This window comes from Phascolarctos cinereus, unplaced genomic scaffold (assembly GCF_003287225.1).
Source record: "Phascolarctos cinereus isolate Bilbo 61053 unplaced genomic scaffold, phaCin_HiC Scaffold_5;HRSCAF=322, whole genome shotgun sequence".
NCBI classification, from domain to species: Eukaryota; Metazoa; Chordata; class Mammalia; order Diprotodontia; family Phascolarctidae; genus Phascolarctos; species Phascolarctos cinereus.
In genome coordinates this window covers 318,124,810-318,139,945 of record NW_027555958.1, presented here as the reverse complement: position 1 = coordinate 318,139,945, position 15,136 = coordinate 318,124,810, and the positions used below count along the sequence as shown (strand labels likewise).

At 46.5% G+C, this 15,136-nt stretch overlaps 1 protein-coding gene and 1 pseudogene across 1 annotated transcript in view; both read left to right on the top strand.

Annotated features, from left to right (window-relative positions):
* BCAS3 (BCAS3 microtubule associated cell migration factor) overlaps positions 1-15,136 on the top strand; it is a 766,782-nt gene that overhangs the window by 686,502 nt on the left and 65,144 nt on the right.
* Positions 199-5,227, top strand: LOC110211847 (glutathione S-transferase P pseudogene; annotated as a pseudogene).

Below are 15,136 nucleotides of genomic sequence, written 5' to 3'. Positions count from 1 at the left end.
CTTCCCCTCTGTTCCTCAGCCTCAGTTTCCTCATCTGGAAAATGATAAGGGAGTTGGACCTCAAAGTTCCTTTCCAGCTGTAATTGATCCTATAATTCAGCCCATCCCCTACTGCCCATCTAGGCCTCGGTTGGCATGTGAGCATTTATTCCTGGAGTCATAGATTCTTAAACAACAAAAGTAAGCCTTCCCATTCCTGCTCCTGCCCCCATACCATTATCCATCCAAGATGCCTCCCCACACCATCATCTGCTTCTCTTTTCAAGGGCAATGTGGGTCTATCTGGATGCTCCTGAATGACCAGGGTCAGACCTTGAAAAAGGATGTAGTAGTGACCCTGGACATATGGATGCAGGGGGCCTTCAAGGCCAAATATCTCTATGGGCTGCTCCCCAAGTTCACAGGTGGAGACTTCACCTTATACCAGAGCAATACCGTCCTGAGATACCTGGAGAGGGGCATGGGCTGTATGGGAAGGACACTCAAGAAGCTGCTTTCAGATGTGGTGAATGATGGGGTGGAGGACCTTTGGATCAAATACCTTTACCTCATCTAGCAGAACTATAATGAGGGTAAACAGTAGTACGTAAAAGACCTCCCCAGCCAACTGAAGCCTTTCAAGAAGCTCCTGACCCAGAACCAGGGAGACAGGGCCTTTATCACAGGGGACTAGATGTCTTTTGTGGATTACAACCTGTTAGACCTACTGTTGATTCACCAGATACTGGCCTCTAGTTGCCTGGATGTCTTCCTCTTACTGTCTCTTTCTTGCCCAAGCTCCAGGCCTTCCTGGCTTCACCCCAGCACACTGATCTCCCCATAAATGGCAATGGTAAAATAGTGAGTGCTTGGACCTATATGCACAAAAATATTTATAGCAGCTTTTTTTTTGTGGTAGCAAAGAATTGGAAATTAAAGGGATGCTCATCAATTGGGAAATGGTTGAACAAGTTGTAGCATATGATTATGATAGAATACTATTGTACTATAAGAAATGACAAACAGGATGCTCTCAGAAAAATCTGGAAAGAATTCCATGAACTGATGCAAAGTGGAATGAGCAGAACCAGGAGAACACTGTATGCAATGTTGCAATTGTGCACGACAACAACAGTATTGCATGATGGTCGGCTGTGAATGACTTAGCTATTCTCAACCATTCCCCAACTGATGACCGTCCACTCAATTTCCAATTCTTTGATCGATTGATGATCTAGTTTTATTTGTATCATGTCATCTATATGATTTCGTCCAACTCCTAAGTTCATCTTGGTACTGAGGTACTGCTTGGTTCACACAGTCTCTGTCCCTACTACAGTAGGAACATGTAGACAACCCGACATGATAGGGACTACAAGTCATACTTTTAGAACTGGAAGGAGCTCCTTTCTTTTACAGATGAGGACACTGAGGCTCAGAGGGAGGCTAAGTTAAATAACTTTCCCAGCTAGTGTCTGAAGCAGATTTGAACTCAGGTCTTCCTTCTTTTTTTTTTTTTAAATTAGGCAGTTGGGGTTAAGTAATTTGCCCAGAGTCACATAGCTAGTTATGTGTCTGAGGCTGGATTTGAACTCAGGTCCTCCTGACTTCAGGGCCAGTGCTCTATCCACTGTGCCACTATCCACTAAGGTCTTCCTGACTGTAAGTCCAAGACCCTAGGATACATCAAATGGATCATACCATGTCTCTTGAACTGATATTCTCAGAACAGTTAGGGAAGTGAATAACGTTGGTAGATGGGATTTTCCAGAGACGATTTTCCCCTGAAGAGGGCCCACTTTTCAGGGCTTATGGCCATCTAGTGCTCCAATTCCATCCTCCTCTCACCTCTAAGAGGTTTTCCCCCCAGGTTCTTCCTTCCCTTGGGTGAGAGCCCAGTTTTGAAAGGTCAGAATATAGAGGGGCCTAAGATCATGGAAGCCCCTAGGATTTTTCCTTCTGCCACTGGATTAGACCATAGGCTTACTCAGTGCTAATAAAAGCTTCCAGAAAACAGAAAAAGGTATGACTGAATGCACAGAGGCTGGCACCTCTCCTCAGGCTGAGTTCCTCACACAGTAGGTAGTAGAAGCCTCTGTGGAGGGAGCACCAAGGATTTCTGGATGCCAAGGAAGCAATCACTGTTTGGAGGAGAGCTCAGTTCCGAGCTTGGGATCTCTTTGGTATTAGGTTAGTATTTGTTTTTCATTTACAAAAGCAGTGTGATCCAAGCAGTACCTCAGTGCCAGGATGAACGCAGGCTCTGCAGAGCATTGTTAAGAGCCTCCAGTGACTGGTGTGAAAGGAGTGGAAGCCAGAAGAGGGAAGAATTTAGGAAAACGAAGAGCAGGCTGGGGGTGGCCATTTGGATGAGCTGGGGGCCAGGGAGAGGGGAGAAGCAAAGAGTGATATCCAGAAGGAGCTGCTTGGAGTACGGAGTCCCCCATGGGGCCATTAGGTCACTCCTTATTCTAGTCATTGGCCTCTGCCCAGCACAAAGAGGAGGCCAGGGCCCTCAGAGAGTCCCTCCGTTGGCCAAGCAGTCTCTCCCCTTTTATTTAGAAAAGAAGGCATCTGAGACAACAGGACGTCTTTGGGAGGTGACAGACCATTTCACAGTATGGCTAGAGTTGTCAGGGGAGAAAAGGAGGAGGCATGAGGGGAAAGAGGGACAAAATAGGAAGCATATAACCATATAAACCCAACCAGGATCAGATCATGTAAGACGCTGTCTTTGCTATATGCCCTACACTGCTCAGCACCTAACTCCTATCAACAGCCCCACAGCCCTCTGGATCACAAGGGATGACCAAAGCTCCCTGAGAGCCCAAGAACAGAGAATGATTCATTCCCATTTTATTGATGGAGGAATGGGGGCATAATGCATGGCTAGCCTAAGGTTACACACTCACAGTAGCAACATGGCTGAGAACCATGGTAGACTGCCTCTCCATTTTGCCCTATCCCTTGAGCAGTGGGCTGAGTGGGACAATAGGGTGATAGCCTGTCTCTTTAAGGAACTTGGGTCAACTATTTCTTGGTAATTAGCCCTGCTGCAGCTGAAGCATATCAATGGTAGCAATATTTGTTTATTCTTTATCTGGGGTGTTTAGGCCCATTTCATCAGTATAGGGAAGTCCCAGTGTGGAAGCTCCTTCTGCTGAAGCAGATTGGTACTCATTTGTAATTGGCAGTCTTAGAGAGTTCTGTCGAACCAACTGAGAAGTTAAGTGACACTCATGGTCATATAGTCAATATGTCTCAGAGGCAGGACTTGAAGCCAGCTCTTCCTGACTCTTAAGTCCTCTGTCTGCTACAGCATGCTATGTTTATCTGGTGACTTAAAATTTGCAAGACATATTTTCAGGCAGGAGCTCACTAGAACTTCATGAGTCCTGTGAGATTCAGTACTGTTGTTCCCCCATTTTACAGATGAGGAAACTGAGACTCAGAGGGAGTGAAATGACTTGCCCATAGTCACACAGCTTATATGTGTCAGTCAAAGTTTGAACCCAGGGCTTCCTGACTCCAGGTCTGGTAGGCAGACTCATTCTCCTTGAGCTTGAGTGGCCCTGAGCCAGAGATCAGGATGTGGCATACACCCAGAGCAGGCTCCCAGATCCAATACATTCAATCTCTAACCTTCTGAGGAACCAGGATGGCTAGGTGCTTCCCATACACCTTCCTTAACACAAAAGCAACTATGTCATCTCCTCATGTGGAAGTTTGGAGTCTGAGTCTCCGGAAAGTTGGCTTTGTTTGTCTGGTTGCTGGTCAGCTAAGCTGATTAGGGCATGGTGCAGGTGAGGCCAAGGTCACAGGTTCAACCCCCCTGTAGCCCAGTGAGCTTCCCTTGCCTTCGTAGCTAGAGGCCCCACCTCTGGCTAGCCCTCATAAGGGAGGGATTGTTTGGCTTGGGGGCGGTTGTTCATTTATGAACCTTCACCCAGGCCATCCCTCATGCCTCGAATGTCCACCTCGCAGAATCCTTGGCTTTCTTCAAGGCTCAGCTCAGCCACGACATCCTTCTCAGATCCTCACGGCTCCTTCTGCCCTCACAGCTGTTGGTGCTATCTCCCTCCTAAAATTATCCTGGACATGTTCTCTCCCCTAACACCACCCCTACCCACAGTGAATATAAGCCCGTCAAAGGCACAGACTGTTTCTTTTCAGTCCTTGTATCCCCAGGGCCCAGTATGGTGCCTGGCACTTAATAACTGTGGAATGGAAATGAGCTAGGTGAGAGACCGTGACTGGCCCAGCACAACCTTCTTCTTACTATTGGGAGTGAGGAGGTTCAAGGCCAGGCTGGTGGTCTGCTGATGGTCGGGTCCATAGCATCATCTCCTCGGTGGCCTCCAGAAGGAACTTTGTTTTGGTAAGAAGCGTGTGGCGGTCGTCCCGGCAGGGGTGTAAGTCCTGCTGAGCGAGTTCATGTGGGAGCAGAGGTATCACAGAAAGTGCCAGTGCTGTTTGCCTGTGTCGCCAGTACCTTTGTCCTCCCTGGACTGGCTGCCTCTCAGAGCTATACTGACACAACCTTTGGAATGAGGGGAGAGGGGATTTGGGGTGATTAATCTGCGTTGGAAAATGGAGTGGTAGAGCTCAGCCTCTACTTGGAAGAAGATGAATCTTCCCCTGTGAGGGTGGAAGCCATTTTAACCTTTTCATCTCTTCTGAGAGACCAGAGCCATCAAAGAATATCCCTACTTCTTACTGGGTGAGAAGTACAAGATTTCTTCTATGCCCTGTGAAAAGTCATCCCATCCAGTGCCCTCATTTTATAGATGATGAAACTGAGGCCTAGAGAGGTAATGTCACAGGGAAACAGCAGGGCCGGGATTTTAACTCCAACATCAGAAGCAACATTCTTTTGACTTCCCCTCTCTGGATTGTAGGATCTACAGCTGAAGGGACGCCTAAAGATTATCTAGTCCAATCTCTTCATTTTATAGGGGACAGAACAGGCACATAGAGAAGAAGTAACCTACCCTGGGTCCCATGGACAGTAAGTGGGAGAGCTACATTTGAACTCAGGGCCTCAGAATACATACCCGTATTCTTCCCACTATGCCACGTGACCACAATAATAGGCACTTCTTCCCTTCTCCTTGTAGAATCCCCTTCTTCTCTCCCATCATCTTCATGCCACTGCCCTTCGCCATCCTCCATTTATCCACCCCCATCTCTGCCTGCCTTCTAGACCCAGCTCAGGTATCGCCTTCTCCATGAGACCTTCATCTCGTAGCAGTCTCCCCCTCTTCCAATTTCTCATAACTTGCTGTGTCCCTCTTCTTGGAACTTCTTGGCCTCTTTGTACAGTAGCTATTTGCGTATATCATCATTACATGACTAGATTTTCTCTTTGAGGACAGGGAGTGTATCTTATTTCATCTTTCTCACCCCAGCATCTAGCACAGAGCCTGACATGCAGTAGAAATTTGCTGAAGGTTTGTTGAGTTGAAATGAAAGAGGGAGGTTAGGAGGGAGGCTAGACTTGGAGTCAGAGTGCCTGGGTTCGGATCCTACTTCTGCTACTTACCAAGCATGTGACCCTGAGCAAGCCTCTCTGGTTTCTTCATCTGTAAAATGAGGAGATTGGATTAAATGGGGTCTAAACTCCCTCCTTAGCCCTATGTCAATAATATTGTAGATTGCTGGAGACCATCCTTACTCTTAAGCTTACAGTTTGGTTGAAGGAGTCGACGGGGAGAGATCCCCACCAACTGATGGCCTCGTAGTTGTCTCCTGGTATGGACCAGCATGGTGTGGAATGTGTCGTGAGTCTTCAGTAAGAACTGGTTGACTTTATTGTACCGTGAATCTGGATCCCCAACTGACAAATGAAACACGTAGGAGCACCTAGCAATTACCAGCTGCTCTGGCTGGCCACTTGAAGAACTGCAAGGGAAAGAGAACTATTTTATTGGTTATTAAGTGCTTGAATTTTAGGTGGGTTTTTGTTTGTTTGTTTGTCTTCAAACCCCCTTTTTTTCCATTTTGTTTTTGTTTATAACCCAACCAGCCCTCTCCATATGTCATTGTGTGTTTTGGCCATTTGATCTGACACGTCCATTCCTCCTCATTTTGGGCTAATCTGCCCCATATGTCACTTTGGTGTGGTGTGTGGGTCCCGACCTCCAGTGAGAAGGGTGGGGTAGCCACAGTCTGGAGGTGCAGGCAGTTGTAGCCCAGCCCTCAGGATCTCAGGCCCAGGCCTTAGGAGCTTCTTTGTATGTGGGCTGTTTTCTGAGAATGAGCCAGAGTGGTGGGAGGGGCAGCTGGATAGCTTGGTCTTTCAGGTCCAGAAGCTGTCATTATAACATTGCAGGACTTTGGAGTGAGGAATCATGTGAGTAAAAAAAATATCCAATAAGCGTAATGTGGGGATGCCCGGGGTACAGAGGGATGCCCCCATCACACATTGAGATCTGTCCTTCCATCCTCCTTTCCAAGAGGAAATCTATTTTAACCGTAGAACCCTGCTTAACTGGTTGACGGATGGATGGGTGGATGGATGGATGGAAAGGCAAGTTGGGGCTTTCCAGATGAGGGGCACACTAAGCTTGGAGTCCCTGGCCCCAGCTCCTCCTCCAGCTGGGAGCAGCTTCCTCACTTGGCTGGATGGGTTCTTCCCTGCCACACTCGTTACAGAGTTTACAGTTACCAACTGAAAGGTAGGAAATGATTCAGTAGCATATCCAGGCTGCCCAGGCCCTCAGGGCCCCATCCTGGTTCTGAAGCTGATAGTTTGCTCCTCTCATTCCCCTCCTCTCCTGACTCTTTCTGTTCTGCCAGGTGTCTTCTCAAGGGCTCCTCAGTAAGTTGGCATCTTCCTCACTCACCCCGGAAGCAGCTTCTAGCTTATGTCTATACCACATCAGGTCTTGGTTGATAGCCTGTTCAGAAAGGGAGCCCACAAGCAAGGGAAATGAAATCCCTGTGTGAGGAACAAGTGTGGTTACTGGGCAGAGACAGCAGGCTGAGATCCAGGCTGGCTTGACGAGCCTTGCCAGCTAAGGCTGCCTGTGGTTGTTGGCCTTGGAAAAGGCCAGAAGGGTTTGAGTCCCCCACTACTTGTACCCAGGCCTCAGCTATAATCTTGAGGGTCCCAGCCACTCCACTCTGTAGCCTTAAACTGAGCCGGAGACAAGTCAGGGGCACCAAAAAGGGCAATTTTGCCACATCACCAGCAGCGGCGGCAGTGGCAGCAGCACCCCCCTCCCGGTCTGTACTGTCTTCCACCTTCTCCACAAACCTCCACCCCTCAGCCTCCCTCTTCCACTGAGCACATCCCCAACTCCCACACCTCCGACTTTGTTTCTCCACTAACTCAAGCTCCCACATCCATTCTCTGCAGTGCTTAGAGCCCTGCCTTTTCAGTGCCATTCCCGCCTACTGACTCTGTGTGTGGTGTGGCTTCAGTCAAATCACTTAGCCTCAGTGGGCCTTGTTTCCCTGGTTTTGGAAGATGGAGCAAGTGATCTCCTTCTGACTCACATACAAGTCAAGGTTAATCCCATGCAGGGTTCCTGTTTCATTCCTCAGCCTTCCAGGGTAACAATCCCTCGCAAACAGGATTCTGCAGGGAGAGTCATTGGCTCACTTTGGAAGGATGGCCTTTTTTAGCCTAGGGGGATCTATTACTTTGCCATCTCTGGAATCCCAGAATGGATCTAGTCCATCTCAATTACAGCTGGGCTTACAAGGAGGTAGAATAATTGCCTACATATATGATCTGAGAGTGTAAGCAGAGAACCCAACCCCAAGCATCAGTCCACCTTGTCATTCCCCTGTGCTAGCGCTTCATTCCTTTGGTTCTTCGAGGCTTCTCCCTCTCTCTTCTGGAGTCTTCTTTAAGATGGACATAGCCTTAGAAGGAATCTCGCCTTCAGCTTCTTTATCAGATGGCACCTTAATTTTCCAAATGGTACTCACTTTAGCAGGAAGGAGTTGAAAGCTATGGAAAACAAGAATAATACATAAGATGTACTCCTGAGCTATCCCTTAGAGAATAGGAGTATTGCAGGGGTGTATTTCAGTTCCATTGTGGCCCATGACCTGGGAACCCTGGAGGATAGATATGGGTCCCTATGGGGAGGTAAAAGAATACCAAAGATTGACTTCAGAATTTTTGTCAAAACCAGACCTGACTTCTGAATTGACCTCTGGGACAAGAAGTTTCTTCCTCTGGGACCAAGATGAAGCTAAATTTTCTCTCTCCCTAGCAGAACCACTGTGGACTCCAGTGTCTTCCCCATACTGGCCTCAGATTCCCCCCTCCTCTCTTTGTCTCCAGAGATAAGAGCAAGATGGGATGTTCCTCACAAAGCAGGCCTCACTCCTAGGCCGCAGAACAGTGTCCAGGGGCTCGGGCCGCCACAGCTTCTTCTCCTTCCAGAAGAAGAGCCATCAGAGCAGATTGCCTATCCCTATGACACATGCCTCATAGTTCTCAGGGGATCCTGTGTGGAAGGGAGACTGAACTAGCTTTCAGGACATGGGGACCAGGATCTGTAGGCCTGGTTCACATTTGTCACCCATGTTGAACAAATCTCATGACTGGGATTCTTTATCTGCCCAGATGGCTCAGAGCAACTTCAAAAAGAGACCAAAAATTTATTTTTGCCTGCCATCATCCCCCCACCCCCACCCCTGCCCCCTTCCCATTAGTACTGCACCATTTTCAGCATGTTTGTTTTCTTCCATTGAGCTGGTATGTTTACAGCTCCTTATAGTGAACCTCGTTTGGGCCACATCTTGCATCCATTTGAAGTAGCATACTGTACAGCTGGGAGTACCACCTACACTGAAGACAGGGAGATCTACCAATAGGCATTGGGAGAGTTGAGTCTTTCAACTTGACCAGTGTGTGTGCTACAGAAGAGAGTGAGGAAATTTTGTGTCTAGTGCCATTCGAAGACTTGATGTGTAACATTATACAAGCTGATTAGCTTCCCTGATTTTACTTTTCCTCCCTTCTCCCCTCCCCCCTTACACGGGTGTGGATGTTTATCCCCCTCAGGTTGTCGTCAGTCAATCCACCATTCAATCAACAAACATTTTAGTGCTAATCATGTGCAAGGCATTGTCCTGGTTGCTGGTATGGGGAGGGAGGGACATCAACATATGTAAGGCGTAGTCTCTGACCTCCTGGAGCTTATAATCAAATAGGATTTGTGGAATGATCTCTTATCAGTTACTACAATGGAGAAACTTGTGGACTAGATGACCCTGAGGTGGCTTCCAACTCTGAAATTCTATGATTCTATGAAGTATCTAGTAACTAGAGCTTGGGAGACAGACTAAAGCAAGAATATTTATAGAGAAGAAAGCATTTGGGTTTGAGCCCCACGTCTGATACATACAGGCTGTTACTTTCGGCCCCCAGCCAGTTCTCTAAGACCGTAACTGTATAGCAGTGGCTAATCTGAATTAATAGAGGGAGGGAATTCCTTACACAAGTGAACTCACAGGTCTGGACAAAAAAAAATTTTTTTAATACTAATCTAATGGGAAAAATAATAAATAAACAAGATTCATCTATGAGTCTGCATCAGACAGTGTTCCATAAGGTGTTTCTGATCTCTAAGAGGCAGTGTTATCATAATGGATAGAGAGTTGGTTATAGAATCAGGAAGACCTGGGTTCAGATCTTGTCTCTGACGCATACAGGTTTTGTGACCATGAGCAAGCAACATTCTGCACCCATAGTTCTTGACCTCTTTCTTAGGAAAAGGATTTGTGTTCCATCTGTGTTCTGGGACCAAGATTGGTCATAGAAATTCATCTGCATTCGACTACATTTTAATATTGTTTTAGTTATTGTAATCATCATTGTACTTGTTCTCTTGATTCTATTTTGTTCCCTTTTGCATCAGTGCAAGGGGGCAGGTAAGTGGCACAGTAGAAAGAGTGCTGGGCTTAGAATCATGAAGACTCATCCTCATGAGTTCAAATCTGGCCTCAGACATTTACTAGCTGTGTGACCTTGGGCAAGTCACTTTACCCTAGTTACGTCAGTTTCCTCATCTGTAAAATGAGCTGGAGAAGGAAATGGCAAACCAGAGTCAGCTACAGCTGAAATGACCTAACAACAACAAAAATATTGGCGCAGACAAGTCTTCCCGTATTTTTCCTAAATTCTTATCATTTTCATTCTTCCTTGTTCATGGAATACTGTAATTTGCAGTTATATAGCATTACCAGGAGAATCTTGGAGTAAAAGAGAAAGACCTTTGCAGCATTGAGCAGTTTAAGACCACTGAAAGCTGCATACAGTTTCCCAGGTATGATCCTGTCTCAGCTCCTTCTCCTGTTTAACTCTGAGCCCATCTAGAATGCCTATATGAAACAAATGAACACATATGGATGGTCTCACTCAACAGACTGCCCTTCCAGCTGCATGTCAGCATCCCATTGTGTCCAAAATCTGAGCCCACTCTGAGTCCCTCCCCTCCCATATCCTAGAATCATTCTCCAAGTGCTAAAAAAGCCCCTCTCCCTCCTATTTCCCCTGCTGCCTTGGAGGAAAGGTATTAATTAGATGTGTGAAAAGTCATCACCACATCTTCTGTCTCAACATCCTTTACCTGGGGAGATAGATGGATGGTAAATGCAGGTAGTGAAACAAATTAATTCAGAAATTTTAGTGTTTTGCCTGTACCCTGAGCAAGTGGATTGGTCAACCTGGACCAGCCTATTGCGACCCTAATATTAAAATTTTGAAGAAAAATGATACTCTATTATTGCTAGGCCTTGTCTCAGAAGTTTTCTTCATTCTTGCCCTAGAGATAATTGAGGAGAGATTCTTGCTCAGTCTTGAGGAAGAAATAGGGATTCCTTCTCCCCCCCCTTTTCTTTGGTGTTTTATTGCTTAATGTTGGTATCATTTTGAAAAAAATTCTGAAAGAGATCTGGAAACCAACTTTAAGGTTGATGTTGTAGCTGAAAAGGAAAATTTGGTCTTAGATTATTATATTAAAAGAAGTATAATGTCCAGGACTTCAGAGATAATAGACCCACTGTACTCTGCCCTGGTCAGAACCTATCTAGAGTTCTGTGTTCTGGGCGCCATATTTTAAGAAGGATGTCGATAAGCTGAAGAACATCTGGAACAACAGAGGTTCTTAAATTGGGGCACGTGGACTTCCCTGAGGGTCTGTGGATAGATTTCAGGGGGTCCTTGAACTGAGATGGGAAAAAAATTACATCTTCAATTTTTACTTACAACTTCACTAGTGTGAAAATATGTTTAATGGGTATGTAAATGTAAAGCCTATATCAGATGGTGTGCTGCCTTGGGGAGGGTGGGGGGGAGGAAGGGGGAGAAAAATTTTCAACTCAAAAGCATATGGAAGTGATTGTTGATAAATCAAAATAAATTAATAAAATTTTTTTTTAAATTACATCTTCATTTTCACTAATCTGTAACTTAATTCCAACTTTTCCTTCAGTTACTTAAAAGCATTGTTCTGAGGTTTGCCTAGACTGCCAAAGCGGGCTCCATGACACAAAAGAAGGCTAAGAACTTCTAGCATTAAGGATGCTGACCAGGATGATGGAAAACCTCAAGATCACACCATATTAGGATCAGCCAAAAGTACTAATGACATGTAACGTGGGGAAGAAAAGACTTTGGAGGGGAGGAGTTTGCTAAGTATGTGAAGGTCTGTCTCATGGAGGAAAGATTAGATTTGTTCATCGTGGAACAATGGGTAGATGTTAGGAGAGGCAGATATCAGGGAAAGCTTCAGAACAGTTAGAGCTGTCCACAATTGGAACGGGCTGCCTCGGCTGGCGGGGGGCTCTCCCTCTCCACGTGTCTTTAAGCAATAGCTTGCTGCCCATTTGTTAAGGTGAGGTGTAGAGGGAATTCTAATTCAGGTAAGGGTTGGATTCAGTGGCCTGCAAGGGGCTGTGTGTGTGTGTGTGTGTGTGTGTGTGTGTGTGTGTGTGTGTAGGATTCTATGTGAAAGTAAGGATTCATGTGGATTCTTGTGCCTTTCAGTTCATCCTCATCAGCTCATTAGCAAACATTTATTGAACTCCTACTATGTGCTACCCAGGTTCTCTGACTCCAAAACCAGTTCTCTTTCCACTCCCGTGGCCTAAAGCCATCCTTCCAGCTGAAGAGCTCCTTTGTTCCTTAAGGCTCTTTGACCGGTTGGTTATTGTCCTCAATGGTGACCTGGGTATAGCCCCGACTCCCATGTACCCTTCCAGCTGGGTTATTCTTCTGTAGAGGAGAAAGCTGAGGCCCAGAGAGGCAGTCACACAAATAGTAAGTGGAAGGTCAGGATTTAAACCCAGGTTCTCTGCTTCCAAGTCCAGCACATTTACCATTGCACCACACTGCCTAGGCCTCTGGAGGAAATGGCTGAAAGCAGGAAAAGGACCATGAATTAATGCTCCTATATGGAGAACAAAGGGGGGGGGGGAGAAGCTATTTGATGTTTTCCATTTTCTCTTTAACAACAAACAAACAAATAAACCATAAACTCGACCATGACCAGAGCCAGATCATATCAAACTCTAAAGTGAAACATTGTTTGGACCCAGCTGGAGTCAGTCGTGGGTTGGATAATCTGGAGGAGAGTGTCATTTTTGCCCATCCCCTAAATTCTGTGTCCCATCCTGACTTTGTAGCTCCTCTCCCTGGCCTGCTTTAATGACCCACCCCATCAAATGTCTTCTGTTTGTCCTCCAGGCCTCCCCAGTGGAGTTCTTTGAGCTCCAGGCCTTTTTTTTCCTTTCCTTTCCTTTTTTTTTTTTTGTTGGTCTTTAACATGCTTGCTCAGACTTTCTGCTATTGGACTTCCCCTGGGTTAAACCTTCCAGAGGCCTTGCCCAGCCTTGCTGCCCTGGATGTGGACCTCACTGAACTCCCAGCTCCCTAGTTTGCAAAGCAAACTGCAGCTTTGTACTATTTACCTTGGCAAGTTGGGAGCCAGATTGATGATCTGTAAAGTGGATTCGTTATTTGCCTGTTTGCTTTGGCAGAGCTTGAAAGCCTTTGCTGATTGCAGCCCCAGATGCCATTGCATACGTTACCCCTGCCTACAACCTTGGCTTTGAAAGTTTTAATTCCAGCTACAAATACTATTAAGCTTTTTGCACCTCGGCCTGGCCTTCAGCTTTTGGATATTGAATATCAATAAGCAGACAGGCCTGATTTCCTCCATGTTTCCCTCTTATTATCTTTGTCAGCCTCTACCAGCATCTCCCTCCAAGGCAAGGTAGGCAGCCAGCAGAGAGCCTCAGGCTTCCCCGCAACAGTTGGGTACTGTGCTCTCCAGAAACCTACCTTCAAACCTGGCATGGGCCAGGATTGGCTTTCCATCATTGGGAACCTCATGATTAGGCTTTGGACTTAGGAGCCTCGAGCAATCCCAGATGTCTGGAGTCAGAAGGAATTTTGGAGATCATCTATCCTAGTCCCCACTTCATTGTACAGAAGACGGAAGAGAAGCCCAGAGGGTTATAGTGACTGCCCCAGGGTCACCCTGCAAATTAGTGGCAAAGCTGGGACGAACTAGTGAAAGGATTATTGAGCCCTTATGCTAAACAGCTCACAGACTTTCAGAGCTATCACTTCCTTTCCTTCAACCTAGAAGGATTTTTCCTTTTTCTTCCCTTCTTTTTCTGTCTTTAATAAAAGATGCCACCAGCTCCCCTTTGGATTGAGGCAGAGAGTCTTCACTCCATTTTGCCCATATCACTGAGGCACAGAGAGGCTGAGGGATTTGGCTAACGTCGCTCAGCAAGGCAGCGGCAACAGCACAAAGCCTTGTGACCCCAACGTTGATTTGCTATTGCCTAGCTCACATCTCAAGAGGATGGAGTATAGTAGAGGTCTGGTGGCATCACTAAGTGAAGAGGTTGCTATTTCCTGTTTCTTTTGGGACTTGTTGCTGGAGAGAGCATTCCATGTTTGGCAGGATGAGCTGTCAAGGGTGTGCCACGCTCAGCTTTCCAAGGTAATGGCAAGGTCTTCCTGCAGTCAACAAACCATTAGCAGGGGTCCCACGTGAGGCAGCCCCAAAAGGCAGCACAGTGTCCAGGACCTGGGGCTGAGCTGTGCCAGGTGCCCCTGGCCCTGGGTCTGCCCCTTGGAGCATCAAAGTGCTTACAGTCATCCTCCTGCCAACATCCTGACATGCCTTCCCTGCGGCCCTTTGATTTGCCAGACTCCGTGTGAAGTGGGATTAAGAGAGGAGCCTGTGTTGTATATTACCTTCTAAAGACAGGAGACTGTTTCCAGCGTGCCTCTGCTGACTGGCAGGGATTTGCAGAGATGTATCCCTTTAGGGGCATCTTGGACTCTCTCCTGCCTCTGCTTAGCAACTTAGATTTATCTCCCTTGAGTTAGAAATGGTCAGAGGAAACTGCAGACTTCCTTACGAATGCCTTCCAATGCATCATAGTGCTTCCAGGTAGAGATAGCCTATGCGTGCCCTGCTAAGTATTCCTTCTGCATACTCAGATATGATTAAACATTTTTACATGTGGAACTGAAGTATTTACACTAAACTTGTATCTTTGCTTCCCCTACTCTTTTCCTCCTCTCCTCCCCCCCCCCCGCCCCAACCCCAGCTCTTAATAAAGCCAGAACTAGGATGGGACAGCTGGGGCCTAGGACACCCAATTTAGAGGGCATTGATAGCATTTGCGGTCCAACAACAGAGCATAACCTCTAGTTAGTGAGAAGAAAGCTCCTTCCTTCCCCCACTCTGCTTCGCCCATCTTGAGGCCTCGTCCTGGTCCCCAGGACTCTATCATCCCTCATTCACAAAAGGTACTTTTTGGGCTGATTGTCCTGGGTTCAGAATACCTAGTGACTGCTCTAGCTCCTGACACTAGGCCTCATACCTTAGTCGGTAAATGTGTACTTGTTAACAACTGGATGAGTCTTTATCCTTACAGAGAGGCCCCAACTTTGAAAGCAGAGTCTTTCCTTGTAGCTGCTCACAGGGCCTTGCATGGGGGGCACTTTTGACTTTGAAATATTTCAGTCAAAGAAGTTAATTCACTTTAAGTGAGTTTACTTTTGGAAGAGAAAAGATTACTGCAGTATTTTTGGCCCTGGACCTCAAATTCTTCTAACCCTTTACTATAATAAGCAAATTGAGCAGATTAAGGACATGTTCTGCTGCCA